The 20,984-nt window shown below is 38.4% G+C and overlaps 1 protein-coding gene across 3 annotated transcripts in view; it reads right to left on the bottom strand.

Moving 5' to 3' along the window:
- The window catches only part of ncalda (neurocalcin delta a), an 85,757-nt gene extending 71,042 nt beyond the window's left edge, over positions 1–14,715 (bottom strand). For 2 of the 3 annotated variants that reach the window (XM_052143684.1, XM_052143681.1), the window contains exons 1-2: positions 14,569–14,715; positions 11,386–11,479 (exon numbers count right to left, since the gene is read on the bottom strand). The gene's annotated coding sequence lies outside the window, so the exon portion shown is untranslated. Of the gene's footprint in view, positions 1–11,385; positions 11,480–12,226; positions 12,257–14,568 lie in introns of all 3 variants that reach the window. The other variant, XM_052143683.1, reaches the window with a different exon arrangement.
- Positions 14,716–20,984: the final 6,269 nt, after the last annotated feature.

Below are 20,984 nucleotides of genomic sequence, written 5' to 3' on the forward strand. Positions count from 1 at the left end.
GTTCTCATAGTCAGCTCTTATAACATCTACCTATTCCTCTCCAATTCACCTTGTTTTCATTTGCCTCTAAAAGTTTTCATTGATTTCACACAGCTGGTATGAGATGACATTTGAATGTAAGAGAGGGGATGTGGCTGGGAGCTTTATTCATGTCAACACACAGTGAGGCAAGACTGTCTGCATCAATGACCACGATCTCCTCAAACAAATTCTAGAAAATTATGTAATAATGGAGATGAATGGACCTACGGAAACCACATATTTATCATGAACTGGAAGGATATTTGAATGTCTGTAAAGTCACAGTCATACTCTAACTCTGTGTTAATTTTAAGTCAATATTTTCAACACTATCCTGCCTTGACCATACTGGTCACATAGCTTCATAGGAGCCACCACAATCTATGGCTTAAAATAGACTTATTAAAGCCTGGAGGTGTTTGTGAAATGATACTTAATGAACGCAAATCGCACCAAAACACGGAAGTCAACCACTTGTGATGACGTAATTAATGTCTTTGCAGGCTCTCGATCGCAATTATAAAGGTATAATGCATATCTCATACCTGCTTGTGAGAACATATTTTTGATGTATAGATATATTACAATTAGCAACATTTAAATTAGAAGCCTAATTTGCGGGCTTTCCAATTCACTCAGTTAGCCTCTGTTTAACAGTTTGGCATAATAGCATTGGAAGACAACAAGAGGTTGATATAACATTTACTGAATCTGGTCGCTGTCACAATTCACACACACAGGACGAGCTGATGCGGTGCAGCAGATGGTAGTCCGAAGTAACAAAGGTTTTTGTACTTCAAAGAATTAATAGTTATGTTGATGAGTTAAGCATGTCAGTGTATGAAAGTTTCGAAACTAAATAAACTGAACGATTAGAAATGGCAAGGTTAATTATGCAATTTCTCAGTTTATAGCCTTGAAGAGGTTTCATTCAAGCTCTCAAACCACAAAAAGACATACTTGTAACTGAAAACACATTGTGCAGGTTATATGAAAGAAACATGTATACAATATATTATCCAGCGATGGCTTGAGTAAATAATCTTTGTCCTTTGAAAATGATTTGGGTGTGAAAAAGTATTTGATCCAAGCCTACAAATTACAGTGGTAAACAGCTGCCACTTGTACTCACGTTGATGACGCAATCAGATCGGGTTCGGACCAGAATAATATGATGTGAAAAGATACCAGCGGAGGCAGCGTGCAGGCACAGGAAATAAACTCGGGTTCAGTTCAAGCAAATCGCACAAGTGTGAGAGCACCCTCAGTCACATGCACACCTTGCCTATCCCAGAGGCCTTTTTTCAAATAACTGAAATAACTGGCATAAGTGACAGTTCACATCATATCAACTTGCTCAGGTCCAGACTTAAGGATCAGGTATGCATTCCAAAGTGAATAGGTCTTGTCATACACAAACAAACTGACTACATGTCCTCTGACACAAAATAAAGACATAGAACTCAAATTTAGAAATAAATCTTCAAAAACAACATGCAATAAGTAATTTGCAAATATTATAAACAAAACACCGCATTACCTTAAGTTATCATGCCTACCTGACAATTAAACCTGACCCACATGCAAAAGAACATGTGTTCAAAATAGGCCCTGAGCAAAAACATTCCATATAATTGAGGGGAGTACAAAAACAGATTCTTCATGTACAATGCTACAACCATTTTTTTAAGATTGCATTTTATCAACATTTATTTAAAGACTCAAATTTGAATTGTGCTTAATTATGGCATTGCTAATGTCTTATGCCTATTTATTTCATAATAAAAATTAATAGGCTTATTAATTTTGAGTCGTAAGGGATGCTATGATTATTTAAAAGCCATCAAGTAAAAACTGTGATTTGTGAAACTGAATTTATTAACCATGTTATACCAGTAGCAAATCTGTACTAGAAAAGCTGAAGTTCCATTTCCTTATAAAAACCAACCATATAAAGCAGAGAGAGCCCGTCTGACATAGGACTATCTGTCAATTAAGAACTCACAGAAACAAAAGGCTTTTACTATGGAGTTAATTTTGTGCCATAATTAAACAAACAAATGCAGCATTTTGCAAACAAACTCAATCTGCTTTGCAAAGGAAAAACCGACTCGCAAACAAACGCGATCTGCTTTGCAAAGGAAAACTCGACTCGCAAACAAACAGAAAGCAATGTGCAAATACAAAGGTCAATTTGAGTGAAAATGAGCAGAGGAGTAACAAATATGTATAGTGTTTTACAAATATAAATAAACGAGCCAAGATCATATTTTACAAATAAATACAAACCATCCTACAAATTGCTTGTAACCTTTAAACAAATACCAAACCTATTGCATACAAATGCATACCTGTCTGTTACGACTGTGCAGATGGCTTTTTATGAGATCCTCGGCTCGATTTTCTCACAAATGCATCCAGGCAGATTTTCTCACAAATGCGTCCAGGCAGATTTTCTCACAAATGCAGTAGATCCTCTTCCAAACAGTAGATGAGCTATGCGATTAATTTAGAGTTAGTCTCGCGGTATGGAAGCATATGGGTAGCAATATTCAATTTGACATTTAATATGCAAAATGACAATGCATTCTGTATTTAAATTTTACATTACCATTCTAGCAACGTTTGGTGCAAAATGAAAATGAAATTACATAATTTACATTTGCCATTTCATACACTCGTTTTAATATGCATTATTGAAACGCTTTATAAGTTGCAAAATTAAAATGAAAATGTATTACAGAAATTATTAGATATGTGTAACATGTTCAAGCAAAAACTGTGGCAAAATGATCATTCAAATGTTATTTTTCTTAATTGCATTTACACTCACAGTCAAGACACTTGCGATTGCTTTTTCATTAAATGTCCCGCAATGAATGTAGCAAAATTCAATGTGCACATTGAAAATGCATTCGAGCCGATCACGCCCCTGCCCGCCCTCTCCGCCCTGTCAATCACTGCATCAAGACGGGCTCGGCAACAGGTAAACATAACATGTTATGGCTATGTTACGTGTTTTGAGTTTACAGTCTATGGTTTTGAGGTGTTGGAAAAATGGCGCGCAGAGCTAATACGACGTTAAATTCACTAGCAGATGAAGTGGAGCGTGAACAGAGAAACGGTAGTATTTCCGAAGATTATTACGAGTATGTAGGTGATAGAACCAGTACGTTGTTGGAATGTCTGGGAGAATTTTCTGCCTTATGGCTTTGACCTCTTAAAGGTGGTGGAAGAACAATTGTATTCGGAGGGGAGTGGGGAGACCAGCAGCCGTGGAGATCCCTGGCGAGGCCATAGAGGGGTATCTTATGTATGGGTTAAAAGTTAAAAGCTGCTGGTCTCCCCACTCCCCTAGGCCTCTCCGAATACAATTGTTCTTCCACCACCTTTAAGAGGTCAAAGCCATAAGGCAGAAAATTCTCCCAGACGCTCCAACAACGCACTGGTTCTATCACCTACATACTGTAATAATCTTCGAAATACTACCGTTTCTCTGTTCACGCTCCACTTCATCTGCTAGTGAATTTAACGCCAGATAGCTCTGCCGCCGCCATTTTTCCAACACCTCAAAACCATAGACTGTAAACTCAAAACACGTAACATAGCCATAACATGTTATGTTTACCTGTTGCCGAGCCCCGCCTTGATGCAGTGATTGACAGGGCGGAGAGGGCGGGCAGGGGCGTGATCGGCTCGAATGCATTTTCAATGTGCACATTGAATTTTGCTACATTCATTGCGGACATTTAATGAAAAAGCAATCGCAAGTGTCTTGACTGTGAGTGTAAATGCAATTAAGAAAAATAACATTTGAATGATCATTTTGCCACAGTTTTTGCTTGAACATGTTACACATATCTAATAATTTCTGTAATACATTTTCATTTTAATTTTGCAACTTATAAAGCGTTTCAATAATGCATATTAAAACGAGTGTATGAAATGGCAAATGTAAATTATGTAATTTCATTTTCATTTTGCACCAAACGTTGCTAGAATGGTAATGTAAAATTTAAATACAGAATGCATTGTCATTTTGCATATTAAATGTCAAATTGAATATTGCTACCCATATGCTTCCATACCGCGAGACTAACTCTAAATTAATCGCATAGCGCCATCTACTGTTTGGAAGAGGATCTACTGCATTTGTGAGAAAATCTGCCTGGACGCATTTGTGAGAAAATCTGCCTGGATGCATTTGTGAGAAAATCTGCCTGGATGCATTTGTGAGAAAATCGAGCCGAGGGATCTCATAAAAAGCCATCTGCACAGTCAGTAACAGACAGGTATGCATTTGTATGCAATAGGTTTGGTATTTGTTTAAAGGTTACAAGCAATTTGTAGGATGGTTTGTATTTATTTGTAAAATATGATCTTGGCTCGTTTATTTATATTTGTAAAACACTATACATATTTGTTACTCCTCTGCTCATTTTCACTCAAATTGACCTTTGTATTTGCACATTGCTTTCTGTTTGTTTGCGAGTCGAGTTTTCCTTTGCAAAGCAGATCGCGTTTGTTTGCGAGTCGGTTTTTCCTTTGCAAAGCAGATTGAGTTTGTTTGCAAAATGCTGCATTTGTTTGTTTAATTATGGCACAAAATTAACTCCATATTTTTCAGTCTGAAAAAACCTGAGGCTTGCAGGCTGAGCAAAGCGTTCTAAAAGCAAAGAGCTGCATTGCCACTATTGGGACAAATAGGTGTGCTAGTGCATGCCAGGGCCAGTTGTTTTCCCACTATCACTTCCAGGGCTTCAAGCTACAAATCCGTTAAAATACACAATGGACAAAGCTGTGCCCAAAGAAAGAACCTTTTGGATAGTGTGCGAGGATATCTTCACTATGTTAGTGGAGAGACCACTCGGGACACCATGGCAGTTACAGTCGGTGAGTTGTCAACTCATACTCCTCTTGCTAGCTGTTCGCATATGATATCAACTTGATATTCTAGCTAGCTAGATAACCTGATTTCACAGTTTAAGCTTCCCACTTGCTTGTGAAATGTGCGGGGTGTGTGACATTGGCACCAGGGCGGCATGTTTAAGGCGGGTTCTGGGCAACACTGTGGGGCTATTGCCGCAATAGTGGGAAGGCAGATTGATTTTGGTCTCGCGGTTCGAGGTCCAAGGCTAAGGACAGAGACTAAATAACACAATCACTGTGTTGAATACCATCAACAATATGATTAAGTCATGCTTTGAATAAGACTGTCTTGAGGAAAAATGACAAAAAGTTAACTGGATAGGATTGTGAATTAAAGTGCAAGACTTTTAATAACTTTTTTTTTAAAGCTTCTTCACTCATGCTACACTTTTTGGGTACAGAAGAATGTCTAGCAAGTTTTACCTTAAATGTAGTTTTTATGTAAATAGTCTGGTACAGTTAATCCACACCAGACTTTCAGGGAATCTAAGGCAGAGTTTTTAAGTAAGAAATGACAATCAACAGATCTGCATAAGTAGTATGCAAACTAGAGTATAGCCTTGGAGCCAGGGAATACAGTAGAAGTGAGACTTCAAGCTCTCTGGGCAATTCATGATCGCAGTAATGAGAGCAAGTTGATGGTTATCATTAAGAAATAACACCATGACTTCACTTGGCAGTGACACTACAGTGGTTTTCAGAAGAAAATTCTTATGAAAACAGATGTCAGCTGACCTGTTCTGGTTTTGAGAAGGCATAAGACAAGACACAATCAGGGATGGGCGCTTAGTAATATTCCCCAATTTCAAGACTTACATTTGGCTTAGTTATCCTACGTAGCATAAACCTGTGTGGTTGGTATTAGGGTTGCAGCGGTATACCGGTTTCACGCTATGAAATTGACGGTTATCATACCATGTACATTTGCTTATTTATGATATTGAGAAAAAAAAATGCAACCGGATGAAGAATACCACCTGCGTGTGTTTCCTTTTCGATTGTCTGTCAGACTCATAAACTTTGAGCCGTTTTTATTTAGCAAAATGTTTTCAACTTGTGTCTGGACTTTAAATCAGAATCAGCTTCATTGCCAAGTATGATTACACGGAATTTGTCTTGGTGACAGGAGCTTCCAGTGCACAACAATACAAAAACAGCAGCAAGACACAGATAATGATAAAAGAAAATTATAATTATATTATATAAAATTATACATACATACACAGACAAACACCTTCATACATACACACACACACACGTAGTGCAAATCTAAAACAAATCTGTTATATTAAGTACAAAACTACAGTATGTTATGTACAGAACAAAACGTACCTTTGTATATAATGGCAGAAGAGGATATGTTGGATAATATAAATAGACTTAAACTGTTTATTGCACATAATTATTGCTCAATGGGGCAATTTAACTGTTCATGAAATTGATAGACTGAGGAAAAAAATTGTTCCTGTGCCTGAAGGTTCTGGTGCTCAAGAGCTCTGAAGCATTGGCCAGAAGGCAACAGTTCAAAAAGGTAATGGGCTGGGTGAGTAGGATTTTTATTTTTACAGCCTTTTCCTCACTCTGGAAGTGTATAGTTCTTGAAGGGGGGCAGGGGGCAACCAATAATCCACTCAGAAGTCCAAACTGTCCTTTGTAGTCTTCTGATGTCGGATTTCATAGCTGCACCAAACCAGACAGTTATTGAAGTCCAGAGGACAGACTCAATGACTGCCGAGTAGAAGTGTATCAGCAGTGCCTGTGGCAGGTTGAAGTTCCTCAGCTGGCGAAGGAAGTACAACCTCTGATGGGCCTTTTTCACAATGGAGTCAATGTGCGTCTCCCACTTTAGGTCCTGTGAGATGGTAGTGCCCAGGAACTTGAATGACTCCACTGCTGCCACAGTGCTGTTTATAATGGTGAGGGGGGTCAATGTTGGGGTGTTCCTTCTAAAGTCCAAAATCATCTCCACTATTTTAAGCGTGTTCGGCTCCAGGTTGTTATGACTGCACCAGTGAGCCAGCCATTCAACCTCCTTTCTGTATGCAGACTCATCATCTCGGATGAGGCCAATGACAGTAGTGTTGTCTGCAAACTTCAGGAGCTTGACAGAGGGGTCCTTGGTGGTACAGTCATTGGTGTAGAGGGAGAAGAGTAGTGGGGAGAGGACACATCCCTGGGGGGCACCAGTGCTGACAGTACAGGTGATGGAAGTGAATTTCCCGTCTCACAAGCTGCTGCCTGTCCGTCACAAAGCTGGTAATCCACTGACAGATAGACATCAGAACAGGGAGTTGATTTAACTTAGTCCGGAGAATAGCTGGGATGATGGTGTTGAAAGCCAAACTGAAGTCCACAAAAAGGATTCATGCATATGTCCTCGGTCTGTCCAGATGTTGAAGGATATGATGCAATCCCATGTCGACTGCACCATTCACAGACCTGTTTGCACGAGAAGCAAACTGAAGGGATCTAGAAAGGGTCCAGTGATGTCCTTCAGGTGGGCCAACACCAGTCTCTCAAATGACTTCATGACCACAGACGTCAGGGCGACAGGTCTGTAGTCATTAAGTCCTGTGATTTTTGGTTTCTTAGAGACAGGCATAATAATTGAGCGTTTGAAGCAGCACTGGACTTCACACTGCTCCAGTGATCTATTGAAGATCTGAGTGAAGAAGGGGGCCAGTTGGTTAGCACAGGATCAGAGGCACGCTGGGGAGACGCCATCTGGGCCTGAAGCCCAGATGGGCTTCCGAAAGACGCAGCACACATCATCTTCACAGATCTTGAGTGCAGGTTGAGAAGCAAGAGGGGTGGAGGGGGTTACAGGAGGTGTTGGTGTTTGTGTGTAGTGAAGGTCCGAGTGTGTGTGGGGTGTGAGATTAGGCCTTTCAAATCTGCAATAGAACACATTCAGGTCATCAGCCAGTCGTTGGTCCACCACAGTGTTGGGGGAAGGAGTCCTGTAATTAGTAAGTTGGTTCAGGCCACTCCACACTGATACAGGGTCGTTAACTGAAAACGTTTTTAGCCACTCTGATTTCCTTATTCAGTGTGTTCTTGGCCTGATTATAAAAGACTTTATCCCCACCCCTGTAAGCGTCCTCTTTGGCATGGCAAAGCTGTCTGAGCTTTCCTGTAAACCATTGTTGAATTATAAAAAAGTCCTAGTAGGGATGCACATGTCCTCACAGAAACTGATATATGATTGTGGCAGGGCGGAGGGCGGGGCCGGGTGGGGATTCTACACACTCTATCCTTTATCAGGCTAATCAAGCCTCCGAGAGGGATAAGGGCCGACTGCGGAAAATGGTGCGGGAGAGAAAGATCGTTTACGGGCATGTCCGTCATGTTCTGTGCAGTAGAGTTTGAAAAGTCCTTATCTGTACGTGTGACGAGATGTAGTTTGACCGTTTTGATGGGAAGAGAGCGTAGATTCGCTAGATGAATGCTCGGCAGTGCTGTTCGAATGCCGCGCTGGTGATTATGCTTCACCAGCTCGTCTCCCTCGCCTGCGTTTTGTAGCACATTTAAACAACACAGATGCCCCTCCGACTAAAATGTCCAGCAAAACGTCTGAATATTCAAAAACCGGGAAAAGATTATCTGGTATGTGCTGCCGAATGTTCAGCAGTTCGTCCCTGGTAAAACTGACTAGAAAAAGACTACTAAACACAGGACAAACAACAAAAATAACAAAAGAGCTCCACACCGAGGTGCCATCTGGAACCCATTCAAATGAAATATTCACAGGAAGTTCACAGTAGTTTAATTTGCTTCTTATTCAAAATCTGGAAAAATGCACCTCCGGTGCCATTCTAAATTCATATTATAAGTGAACCAAACTATTGAACATCTACATCTGAGATGTTGTTCGTGAGTAGCGCTCAAATATTGCGCACCAAGTGAAGGCTAAAAATAGGCGTGCACCTGTGTGTGTGTGAACAGGGCGGCACCATTCAATAAAGTGATGGAGCTGCATGGGCATTTTATATAATTACTTATAAAACACAGCCTTTTGTGATTCACAGAGCTATCTCACATCTTCAAGTGGCTTTGAATAAAATGCACGAGTCAGATGAACTACTTTAATTGTGTTTTATGGATCTTTTATGTCATTTTTGTAGCATGGCAGTAACAAACATGACTAACACAAAGTATCGGATTTGGATCCGGCCCATCGGGCCGATACCCAATCCGTCTAAAAGCTTCAGTATTGGAACAAATACCAATCCAGGTATTATAATAATATTATAATTATCTAAATGTAGAATCTATTAGACCTCATGTTATATCAACAGTGGAAGTTGTAGTTAAAGTTTCAAGATGTGTTTCATCTAGTATTTATTTGATATTATTATTATTACTATTAATTAAGACTAGCACACTGACCTAACCATGGTAAAGAAGAGCCTTTCCTCCTGTGTAATATGTATGTTCTGTTTGAAATTAGGAAACAAATGTGATAATAATGGGCTTATACAAGTAAATATGCTCATCAATTTTTAAAAGGGGGAGATAAAACTTCCTGTCACTTTTGTTGTTGACGTCAACACCAAAATAATGTCACTTGATGCATGTCCTTGTACTTGTACTTGAAAACCATGAACAAATCTATGCAACCAAGGATACATTAAATACAGGTTAGGTTTTTACTATGGTGGGTCACCACTTGATTTACAATGTAAAATCTGGGTCCTGAAGCAAAACCAGTAAGTTAAAAGTACAGACAGGAGCAGTCTGGCTGTGCTGTCATGCACCTACATTATGTTAATTATTAATAATCATAGGACATTACTTTAAAAGCTCACACAGCTGATGTTATTTTTCATTTAGTACTTAATTTAACATGCTATGCTAACATGTAAACTAATATGCTTTAGTTATACACTCACCTAAAGGATTATTAGGAACACCATACTAATACTGTGTTTGACCCCCTTTCACCTTCAGAACTGCCTTAATTCTACGTGGCATTGATTCAACAAGGTGCTGAAAGCATCCTTTAGAAATGTTGGCCCATATTGATAGGATAGCATCTTGCAGTTGATGGAGATTTGTGGGATGCTCCCGTTCCACCACATCCCAAAGATGCTCTATTGGGTTGAGATCTGGTGACTGTGGGGGCCATTTTAGTACAGTGAACTCATTGTCATGTTCAAGAAACCAATTTGAAATGATTCAAGCTTTGTGACATGGTGCATTATCCTGCTGGAAGTAGCCATCAGAGGATGGGTACATGGTGGCCATAAAGGGATGGACATGGTCAGAAACAATGCTCAGGTAGGCCGTGGCATTTAAACGATGCCCAATTGGCACTAAGGGGCCTAAAGTGTGCCAAGAAAACATCCCCCACACCATTACACCACCACCACCAGCCTGCACAGTGGTAACAAGGCATGATGGATCCATGTTCTCATTCTGTTTACGCCAAATTCTGACTCTACCATCAGAATGTCTCAACAGAAATCGAGACTCATCAGACCAGGCAACATTTTTCCAGTCTTCAACTGTCCAATTTTGGTGAGCTCTTGCAAATTGTAGCCTCTTTTTCCTATTTGTAGTGGAGATGAGTGGTACCCGGTGGGGTCTTCTGCTGTTGTAGCCCATCTGCCTCAAGGTTGTGCGTGTTGTGGCTTCACAAATGCTTTGCTGCATACCTCGGTTGTAACGAGTGGTTATTTCAGGCAAAGTTGCTCTTCTATCAGCTTGAATCAGTCGGCCCATTCTCCTCTGACCTCTAGCATCAACAAGGCATTTTCGCCCACAGGACTGCAGCATACTGGATGTTTTTCCCTTTTCACACCATTCTTTGTAAACCCTAGAGATGGTTGTGCGTGAAAATCCCAGTAACTGAGCAGATTGTGAAATACTCAGACCGGCCCGTCTGGCACCAACAACCATGCCACGCTCAAAATTGCTTAAATCACCTTTCTTTCCCATTCTGACATTCAATTTGGAGTTCAGGAGATTGTCTTGACCAGGACCACACCCCTAAATGCATTGAAGCAACTGCCATGTGATTGGTTGATTAGATAATTGCATTAATGAGAAATTGAACCGGTGTTCCTAATAATCCTTTAGGTGAGTGTATAACAGGTTATAATTACATGTATAGGCACTTGCTTTGCTTCAACTGGCTAGAATCATAATGACACGAGTAAGAGAGATGGGTTTTTATTTCCTCTCTGTGACTAGGCAAAAGCAGCTTATAGAAAGTTCAAAGTTATATTCTTGAAAATGGCCATTACACCTTAAAACAAATGCAACTGATTAAGCAATTCAACAACATATTCCACAAGGTCACTTCCTTCCTTTTTGTCTGTAAGTGGATGCGTGGCCTTCGCTGGTTAAAAACCAACACATTTTTCTGTAATAGATTTACAGATGGATCTCTTGTGGAAATTCTTCTTAAAGAAACAATGCAGAGATTCTCACCTAGAGGTAGAAGAAATCCACAGGCTTGAGGTGATCAGATAGCTTTGTCTTGCTGTTGTCAAGAAAGAAACTCAAATGTTGAAGAACTCTTTACCTAAAAACAGTAGAAGAACTACCATTAGTGGAGGCATTTCTTTTATACATGAAATCACAATTGGGGCTTTCAAAAACAAAAGCTTTCAATAAAGAATATTAGGGCTGAAAACAAACCATTTATGATAAGGATGGGTTAATCTGGATAAAAATGGAGGTATAGCTCTTCTGGGTGGGTGCTCTTGTTTCTAAGCAACAAAAACCTTGACTCAATCTCTCATTGTTCACATGTTGTTCAACGGCTACAAAATTGATCCTTTGCCTCGAGGCTGCTTTTGTGTGTACATCTGCTATCAATCCTTGATCATTCACATAATTCGATGTTTACTGAACCTGGCTCAAAAAACACCTGAATAACACAGGCTTGGAAATACATCAATGACTGATTTGATTTTAAAATAGGGTCATTGCTGAATTTGAGACCACAAATTTACATAATCGGCAGGATTATGAATGAAAATGGCAACCTGACCGTGTAGAGTCATGACCCCTAGTGCCAACCTGGGAGCCTGCCACACCTCTGCATCATGTTATGCATGCTCCAAGTGGCTCTTCCTCACACAATGTAACAGCAGGATGATAGGCAGGGCCTGGCTTCTATATGCCAACTCCCTTTTTCACAGCAAATGATATGCATTAGGTGAAATTGGCCAATGGATAGCACAGACGTGTGTGAGTTTAGAGAGGTTTCTGACAAGTTAAAGGGATAGTTCACCCAAAAATGATAATTCTCTCATCATTTACTCACCCTCATGCCATCCCAGATGCATATGACTTCCTTGCTTCAGAAGAACACATTTGAAGAAAAATATAAAAATATGTCAGCTCAGTATGCAAGTGGATGGTAACATGATTTTGATGCTCAAAAAAAAAAAAACATCACAGACAATCAGCATAAATGTCATCCATACAACTCCAGTGGTTTAAATTAATGCCTTATGAAGCGATACGATCACTTTTGGTGTGAAAAATATCAATATTTAAGTACTTTTTAAAAAATAAATCATTGCGTCCGGTAAGCAAGCGGTATGCACATTCGCTAGAGGGCTGATGTCAGCGATGGCATCACATTGTTCCATTCATTGCAATAGACGCACACGCTCTACCTCTTTTGGCATTGCCTACATGTGAACCACCATGTCTTTGGAGTTCTCTGAGGCTTGTTGTACTGCTGCTGTTGGTCCAGCCTATTCCATATCCCTGTGCTCCTGTTCAGAGTACTTATGTTCAAAAAAACATGGCAATGCAAAAACTTGTATCTCCTCTTAAATCAAAACCTTCTGACATCTTTGTTTCAATTTGTTTACAGTCTTTGGTCTGTACAGCATTCCTCCTACTCAGTTGTAAACTGCAGTGCTCTTCCAGGTGTGTTGCGCATGAGTCACTTCTCGCGTGAACGTGCCAATGCCAATACGTCACACGAGAGACCATGTGACCTCAGCCCTCCCGTGAACATGCATACAGCTGCTTAATGGACATGATGAATTATAGTTACAAAGTACTTAAATATTGATCTTTTTCATACCAAAAGCGATTAATTTAGCCACTGGAGTCGTATGGATGACCTTAATGCTGATTGTATGTGCTTTTTTGGAACATTACATTTCATGTTACCATCCACTTGCAGTATAAGGTCCTATTTTTCTTCAAATGCGTTCTGCTGAATAGAGGAGGTCATACACATCTGGGATGCATGAGAGTGAGTAAATGAGAGATTTTTATTTTGGGGTGAACTATGCTTTTAACACATTGTTGTGAGTGTTATCACTGGGCTTCGATCAGTGGCTCTAATTTACATCTGGTCTGTATTAGTAGGAGAATGAGGGAGGAGGCAGCAGCACTGTTCCTCAGCCTCAGTCATGAAAGGACTGCTGCTTAGCAAAATTTAGGCCCGTTTCGAGGACAAACGTACTCTCACAAGTATGTAAGGGTGGCACCATATAGCATTCTTAGTCCCTGGTTCTTTCATTAATTTGTGTCAACATCTATGGCCAAATTGGAGTAAACAAATTAATACTTACATCTCTTGAAAAGACCCCATTTATTATGAAGGGAATGGTATTTTAAAGGGATAATTCACCTAAAAATAAAACTTCTCAACATTTACTCACCCTCATGCTATCCCAGATATGAATTTCTTTTTTCTACAGAACAAAAACAAAGATTTTTTGAAGAATATCTCAGCAAATGAATGGGGTCCATAGCATTAAATTCCAAAATAAAAATAAAAATAAAAAAATAAAAAAAACATACAGGCAGCATAAAGTAATCCATAAGACTCTAGTGGAGTAATCCATGTCTTTTGAAGAGATCCAATTGGTTTTGGGTGAGATCAGACCAAAATGTTACTTCTTTACACTGTAAATATTGACATCTGCAGTCTCATTGGAGACCATGATTTGAAGCTGTATTCTGCATGCATCAAGCTGCATCAAGCTTCATCAAGCACTAAGAAGTGTAATCGAGCTTGAAATTATGATTGTGCCAAGAGACTGAACTTGCATGGTGTACTGTTTGAGTTACACCATTTAAATTATTATTTTTTTTTTCCAATAAGTTAGTTACAATTTGGTCAGAGAATTTTCATTTTCGGCTGAACTATCCCTTTAAAGCTGAAGTCTCAATTGAATCTGTTTGTATTAATTTCTGAGCTCACGTATTGTAGTAGAGAAGGAAAACCTTACCATGATTTCATTAGCAGCTAACGGTAAAACACGGCATGGTGGTATTTCTTCAAGAGCCTGTCCAAAACTTTCAGTCAATCTTAGTATAACGAATTCCCTGGTTAGGACTGTCCGTTTTGGGTTCAATATGACCAAATAGGCTGGTTCACACACTCAAGCTAACTGGCTAAAAACACACGCAATCTATATCAGGGCTAAACGAAACGGATTATGCAAACATAAACAAAGAAAACACACAACGTTATAATGAATTAATGACAAGAAACTCGTCGAGGAGCTCGTTTTATCTGAGGCGAGAAACACTCATCAGCTGAACGACAAAAACAAACACTTGAGTTCAGAGAATGAACGGCAAACAACAACAAAGTTGGAGAAAAGTTTAGGAAAAGAGGAGAAACAGACTTACGGTGCAAACTTTCTGCAGACGGCTGGAGGAAGCCTAGAAATGGGAATAACTATGAGCTCCAGCGCAACAAAAAAGAAAGAAACGAACAACTGTGGAAAAATTAAACCGAAAACTGTCTTGTGCCCTGGCGCAGTTTGGCGAATCAAATGAAACGAGGCATGATAAATGTCTCATGACGTCACGTCACGATCAAGCTGCGCGACACGCCTTTTGTCATGCCTGCAGCACACTGGCGAATCAACAAGCCTATGGATATTATTATTATTCGTTATTATTATTATTATTTTTTGTATATCACAGAGAATCAATGTTTATTTACAGTCTTATTAATACTATCCATTAGTTCCATTTGTTAAAATTGTATTGTTATATTAAAGAAGATAAAACGAAATATGTTGTCAGATAAAGATATACAAAGTGCACAAAATATGGGGAAAATTGCGATCTCTGAAATGTATACATTTGCTGACATCTAGTGGTTTCTAACGGTACAGTCAATTTATTACCGTTGTTCTCATTTATTTTGTCCAATTCTCAAAACAAAAATATTAGAATTTCAAGCTAATTGTTTTGCACATGTGTAAGTACAATTGTCTAAAATTTGCACAATATCTAAATGCACATGTCTTACTGATGAAAACTGAAAATTCACATCACATGCAAAATTATCCTTTCAGTTATCAAAATCTGTCAGACATACATGTATATTCCATAAATATATATGACATGGCATGTTTGTGATGTCTTCTAAATCTCTGGCCAGACCAACAAGAGAGACAGGATGTCCACCAAGAAGATGGGAACTTGTAGTGCTACATACTGTGAGGAGGTACAATTTCTTGCCTTTTACAGGTTTTTTTCATTGTTGCGTTTTTTATATATATATATATAACATGGATGCCATTTTGTGGCAGTGTTCTGTTCACTATATATTACTTTACATGTAAGAAATGTGTAAAAATGGAAGTGGAAATGTAAATTTTCTGTTTACATGTAGCATATTGCTACAAAAATAAATGTCCTGTAGGCTACACATACAAATGTGCGTATCCTTTTACTAGAGTAATGTACAGTATTGACTTTTCCCAGTAAACGTTTACCTTATGTTTGAAATCGGTATCTAAAAAGCTCAGTGTGATACACAAAAGCATTCAGCTAGACAAAACTGACATTCTTGTAAGCAGTCAGTGTCAACAAAAAAGTAGAACAAAAATTAAATTTGTATATATCAAACATTTCCAGGGTTGACTGTCATGGTGAAAAAAATAAAATAATTTTTAAACATTTTGTTAAGTACAGCTCACATGATGACAAAAAAAACCGTTTCATTTTGGTGGCAATGGCAAACGTACTGACACAATAACTAGGTTTTGAAGCATGACTTAAATATTTTGGGTGAGTGACTACATTTTGCAGACATGTAATAGAGTTGTGATGTATAAAACAGTTATAGTGTGTATTGACTAACATAATTTGATTTTGTAATCTAGATTTTGGTTTGGACTGCAGTAAATCATTTACTACCTTTAACTATTATATTATATGAGTAACGAAAGAGAAAATTATAGTGGCTACGTGCTTACAGTTTTCCTACTAGTGTTTCAATTAGCATTATCCTGACAACAAGGTTCAATCACCTTCACTGCAGATGTTATTATACAGCACAGTTTATTTCTATAGAGTTAGTGTTAATGGCAAATTTGCATATAATTTGACATTTTCATGATTTATTAATATTAATTTTTTTTATGATTTTTGGATGGAATAAAACTCCCAATGAAAAAAAAAAATCTTATTCGGAACGCAACTGCAAAAAATCTCAAAGAATTAACACGTTCTTAAAACCAGTAGATGGAGCTATAACTCTTTATTTTTTATTTTTTTTGCGCCTGTCCTGTCCATGTAGACAGACAGGCAGACAGACAGACAGACAGACAGACAGACAGACAGACAGATATAGATAGATAGATAGATAGATAGATAGATAGATAGATAGATAGATAGATAGATAGATAGATAGATAGATAGATAGATAGATAGATAGATAGATAGATAGATAGATAGATAGATAGATTTGAATTTTGGGGACACTAGACATGTCCTCGTAAACCACATTTATAGCACAATTCCCATGCAATTACCAGTTTGTAACCTAAAACAAATTCCTCGTAAACCACACAAACCCGCCCACAACACACACACACACACACACACACACACACACACACACACACACACACACACACACACACACACACACACACACACACAAACTTGTTTTTCTATGATTGTGGGGACTCTACATAGACTTTCGTGCATTTAATGGATTTTTTACAGATCTAACAATAAATTCTATCCCCTAACCCTACCCCTAAACCTAACCCTCACAAAAATAATTTTGCATTTTCAAATAAAAAATAAAATAAATACAAAATAAAACACGTTTATTATGCTTAATAAGCCATTTCCCTCGTGGGGACCGCTGGGACCCCACAAGGTAAGTGATCTCAGGTTTTACTATCCTTGTGGGGACATTTGGTCCCCATAATGTAGTATAAACACACACACACACACACACACACACACACACACACACACACACACACACACACACACACACACACACACATATCATTGTTGTATATAATCCCACCTCCTCTTTCTGCATGGCTGCCAGGCCCGAGGCTGATGCCAGGCGCTGATAGCTGGCAGACTGTCAGTAATTTGTGTTAATTGTGGGAAGTTTTCAATGCTGGCGACCAGTCAGCTGGCACCACTACAGCTTGGTTTCCATGTGGCCCAGTAGTTCATTCATGGTTTCTGCCTGTCTGCTTTCTCTGCAGATCCTCACTCTTGCTCTCACATTATCAGGACATTAAAACAGTGCATAAAAACTCTAAGATCAACAGCCGAGAAGCCTATTCATTACACATTATTTCATATTAACTGTTGCCCTATTAAGAGGTAGGAAAAGGAATCTGACAATTTTAACAATATCTACATTTATTTGTGATGGTCTGTAATAAATTTGCAGGTTTTTAAAATCAGAATGACAAGAGGTTTATATTGGCCAGATAACATTGCTTGTACTAAAAATTTGACTTTGTTTTAAGAAATTTAAACAGACATTAAGAAATACAATAAAGAATAGGACAGAAGTTCTCAAATACTGAGATACAAATGAATACAAATAAACCCATATAGTGAGTACAAGGTGAGACAATTTAATAATAAAAGAAAATGAATGGAATTGCAAAATAAAAATATTATTCACAGTTACATTAATGAAATATAAGCTCATTAATTTATCTTACAAGTTATTAATCTTTTAATGGTAGGTATTTATCATTTTTTAACTAACCACAATTAAATAATTACGCTAATTAAGCTTAATTAAGACCAATAATGAAGAGCTGAGAGTCAAGTGAACCTCTTTTTTCTCTCTCCACAGACTAGCCACAGTGCAAAACCATTATAATCCAGACTGAACAAATGCACCAGTGGCTCTTGAACAAAAGCAGTAAAATAGGAGAAGAAAATGAATTTATCATTTCATCAGATCTGCCCAGCTGTAAAAGAATAGCTGCAAAAATGAAGAACAATTAGAGAAGAATCCACAAAAATACATTCTAGAAAAATGAAAGTGTTGTAATTTTTGAAGTTGTATTGTGGCATGTGAAATTGCTAATTATGTCAACAATTTTGCCATAAAATTGTTATCTTGGCAAGTAATTTACGCTTGCTTCTTAAACATTCAGCGTTTTCCTTATTTCACCCCTTTTTTCAATGAATTAATTAGGCGATTACTGTAATTACTGTTTATATTGTTGTTAATGAGCCCAAAGGCAAGCGAGCAGTACTCATCCAAATTACACTCACTAGGCACAGAGCCAAGGAAGAGTCCAAAAGAGAGCAGGGGGAGAATAACATGCTAAATACTCCCCATTTCTGCCTAATTATCAGCCATCCTTTTAGTGCAGAGAAACTGCTTACTCATCAACAAATGCACATCATATTTTATATTAATCTGTCTTGTTGAAAAGATGACAAACCAAAATATTATAGTATGCTTTAGATGGTCTTTTACAAAGAATCTGAGGTGCACAATGGTGTGCCTTTGCAGTCTGCATGTGTTTGCTGTCGCAAGAAAAAAATCAATTATACAAAATATAAACCTATTTTATGTATTCAAAGTACTATATTCAATAGGAATATATATGTTCCTTCATATGTTGCCGCTAGAGCTTGCTGTCTTGGTTCTCGGAGGTGTTCTGCTCCATTTGTTGCAGCAGTAATGAATGTATTGTGCTACACTGTCTGTGTAAGGCTTTGCAACATTTCTGGAATAGCTGCAGATCTACATCTATTGTAGTTCCTGTGTCGGCATGGCTTTATTCCACAGGATGCTGCATTCATCTGTTATTCCTCTCTTTAAAGGTCAGAAGTCCCTCTTATGCTATTGCGTCTTTGACAAGGGAGAGGCAAACTGTCAGGCTAGGTATTATTGCTCCAAATAATACCAACATGACTAAAGGCTGATTGAAGAATTGGTAGCACTACACACAGGAACACAGACACACAGACACAAGTGCACACACACATACGCATAAATGTTTTCCAGTCTCCCTGGCAACCATTTAGCCCTTTTCTGGTCAGGTGTAACAGAGAACTGACCTCCCACACAGAAGACAATGGAAGCATTTAAGATTTTTGCTGATGGAATTGAACCTTGAAGAGATCAGGGGCACAAAAGTGCTCTGCAATGTGATGGTGCTGCAGATGAGATGAAAATCTACAGGATGGGAAAAGACAAGGGGCATCAGGGTTGGAAAGGGGGCGTAAGCTGGAGATGTGGCAATATATAGCTGAATTAGAATTTTATTGAGACAACTGACAAAACTACTTTGGTAAAAATCATTTTGACAGCTGTGGTTACCTATTTGTTAATCCATGTTTTTCATTCAGTAACACACACACACACACACACACACACACACACACACACACACACACACACACACACACACACACACACACACACACACACACACATCTCACACACAGCAAGCTACATGTGAGCTGTCAGCTCTTTAATTAACAGTCATTTCCTCTAACTTTCTCCATGTGGCACTTTGACCCAATTAGTGTGGCAGAGGGAACAGAGCATGTATCTGCACAAAAGAAAATAACTGATTTAATAAAAAAAAAAAAAAATGCACACTCAAGGAAGAAGGTATGAAGTGAAAGAAATGCACACTAGCTGTTCAATGTACAGTAGATGTTCTATTTTGCCCAAATGAAAAATGTAATTACATTTTTGAATATTAAATATTAATAACTACCTCAAGATTGCTCGCAGCATTTATCTAAATAGAGTGTCTAATTAATGTGTCTGGCACCCTTATTATTCTTCAAGGGAGTTTGGAGAGGAGAGCAGAGGCATAGAAGGTCATTTTTAACCAGGGCTCATGGGAAATGTAGAAAGCCAACAGAGAAGGATCATGGGGTGGTGGGTTTGGCCGCAAGCTCCTCTCTCCTAACCAGTTGAAAATAAACTAATATTGCGGTGTGATTCCATCAATTTATTTGGAATGCATTTTCAATGGCTATTGTGTGAGGTTTCACACAATAAACATTGTAATCCCATGATTGAACTTCATGCAATTTCATATTAGAAAATGCAAAAAACATTTGTTTGGATGATGTAAAGACACATCATTTTTTGTCTTGAGATGTTTTTTTTTTTACATTTGCCAACCTGTTGAAGAGATCTGATTATGCAAAATGAGGAATAAGATTTTAAGAGTGAGTATTTCAGTAGAAATGAATTCTGTGTGGAATATAATTTCATCATTATAAATAAAAATGTTATCAGGAAATAATAAAACCTGGACACCTACAGTAGGTACTGTAATACAACAAAATAATGATATCAATACACCTTGTAAATTCATAGCCTTATATAATTAATATCAGATATCAGCATTATCTGATTTGTATATATATATATATATATATATATACACTCACCTAAAGGATTATTAGGAACACCATACTAATACTGTGTTTGACCCCCTTTGCCTTCAGAACTGCCTTAATTCTACGTGGCATTGATTCAACAAGGTGCTGAAAGCATTCTTTAGAAATGTTGGCCCATATTGATAGGATAGCATCTTGCAGTTGATGGAGATTTGTGGGATGCACATCCAGGGCACGAAGCTCCCGTTCCACCACATCCCACAGATGCTGTATTGGGTTGAGATCTGGTGACTGTGGGGGCCATTTTAGTACAGTGAATTCATTGTCATGTTCAAGAAACCAATTTGAAATGATTCAAGCTTTGTGACATGGTGCATTATCCTGCTGGAAGTAGCCATCAGAAGATGGGTACATGGTGGCCATAAAGGGATGGACAT

Source organism: Xyrauchen texanus, chromosome 15, assembly GCF_025860055.1.
Source record: "Xyrauchen texanus isolate HMW12.3.18 chromosome 15, RBS_HiC_50CHRs, whole genome shotgun sequence".
Lineage (NCBI taxonomy): Eukaryota > Metazoa > Chordata > Actinopteri > Cypriniformes > Catostomidae > Xyrauchen > Xyrauchen texanus.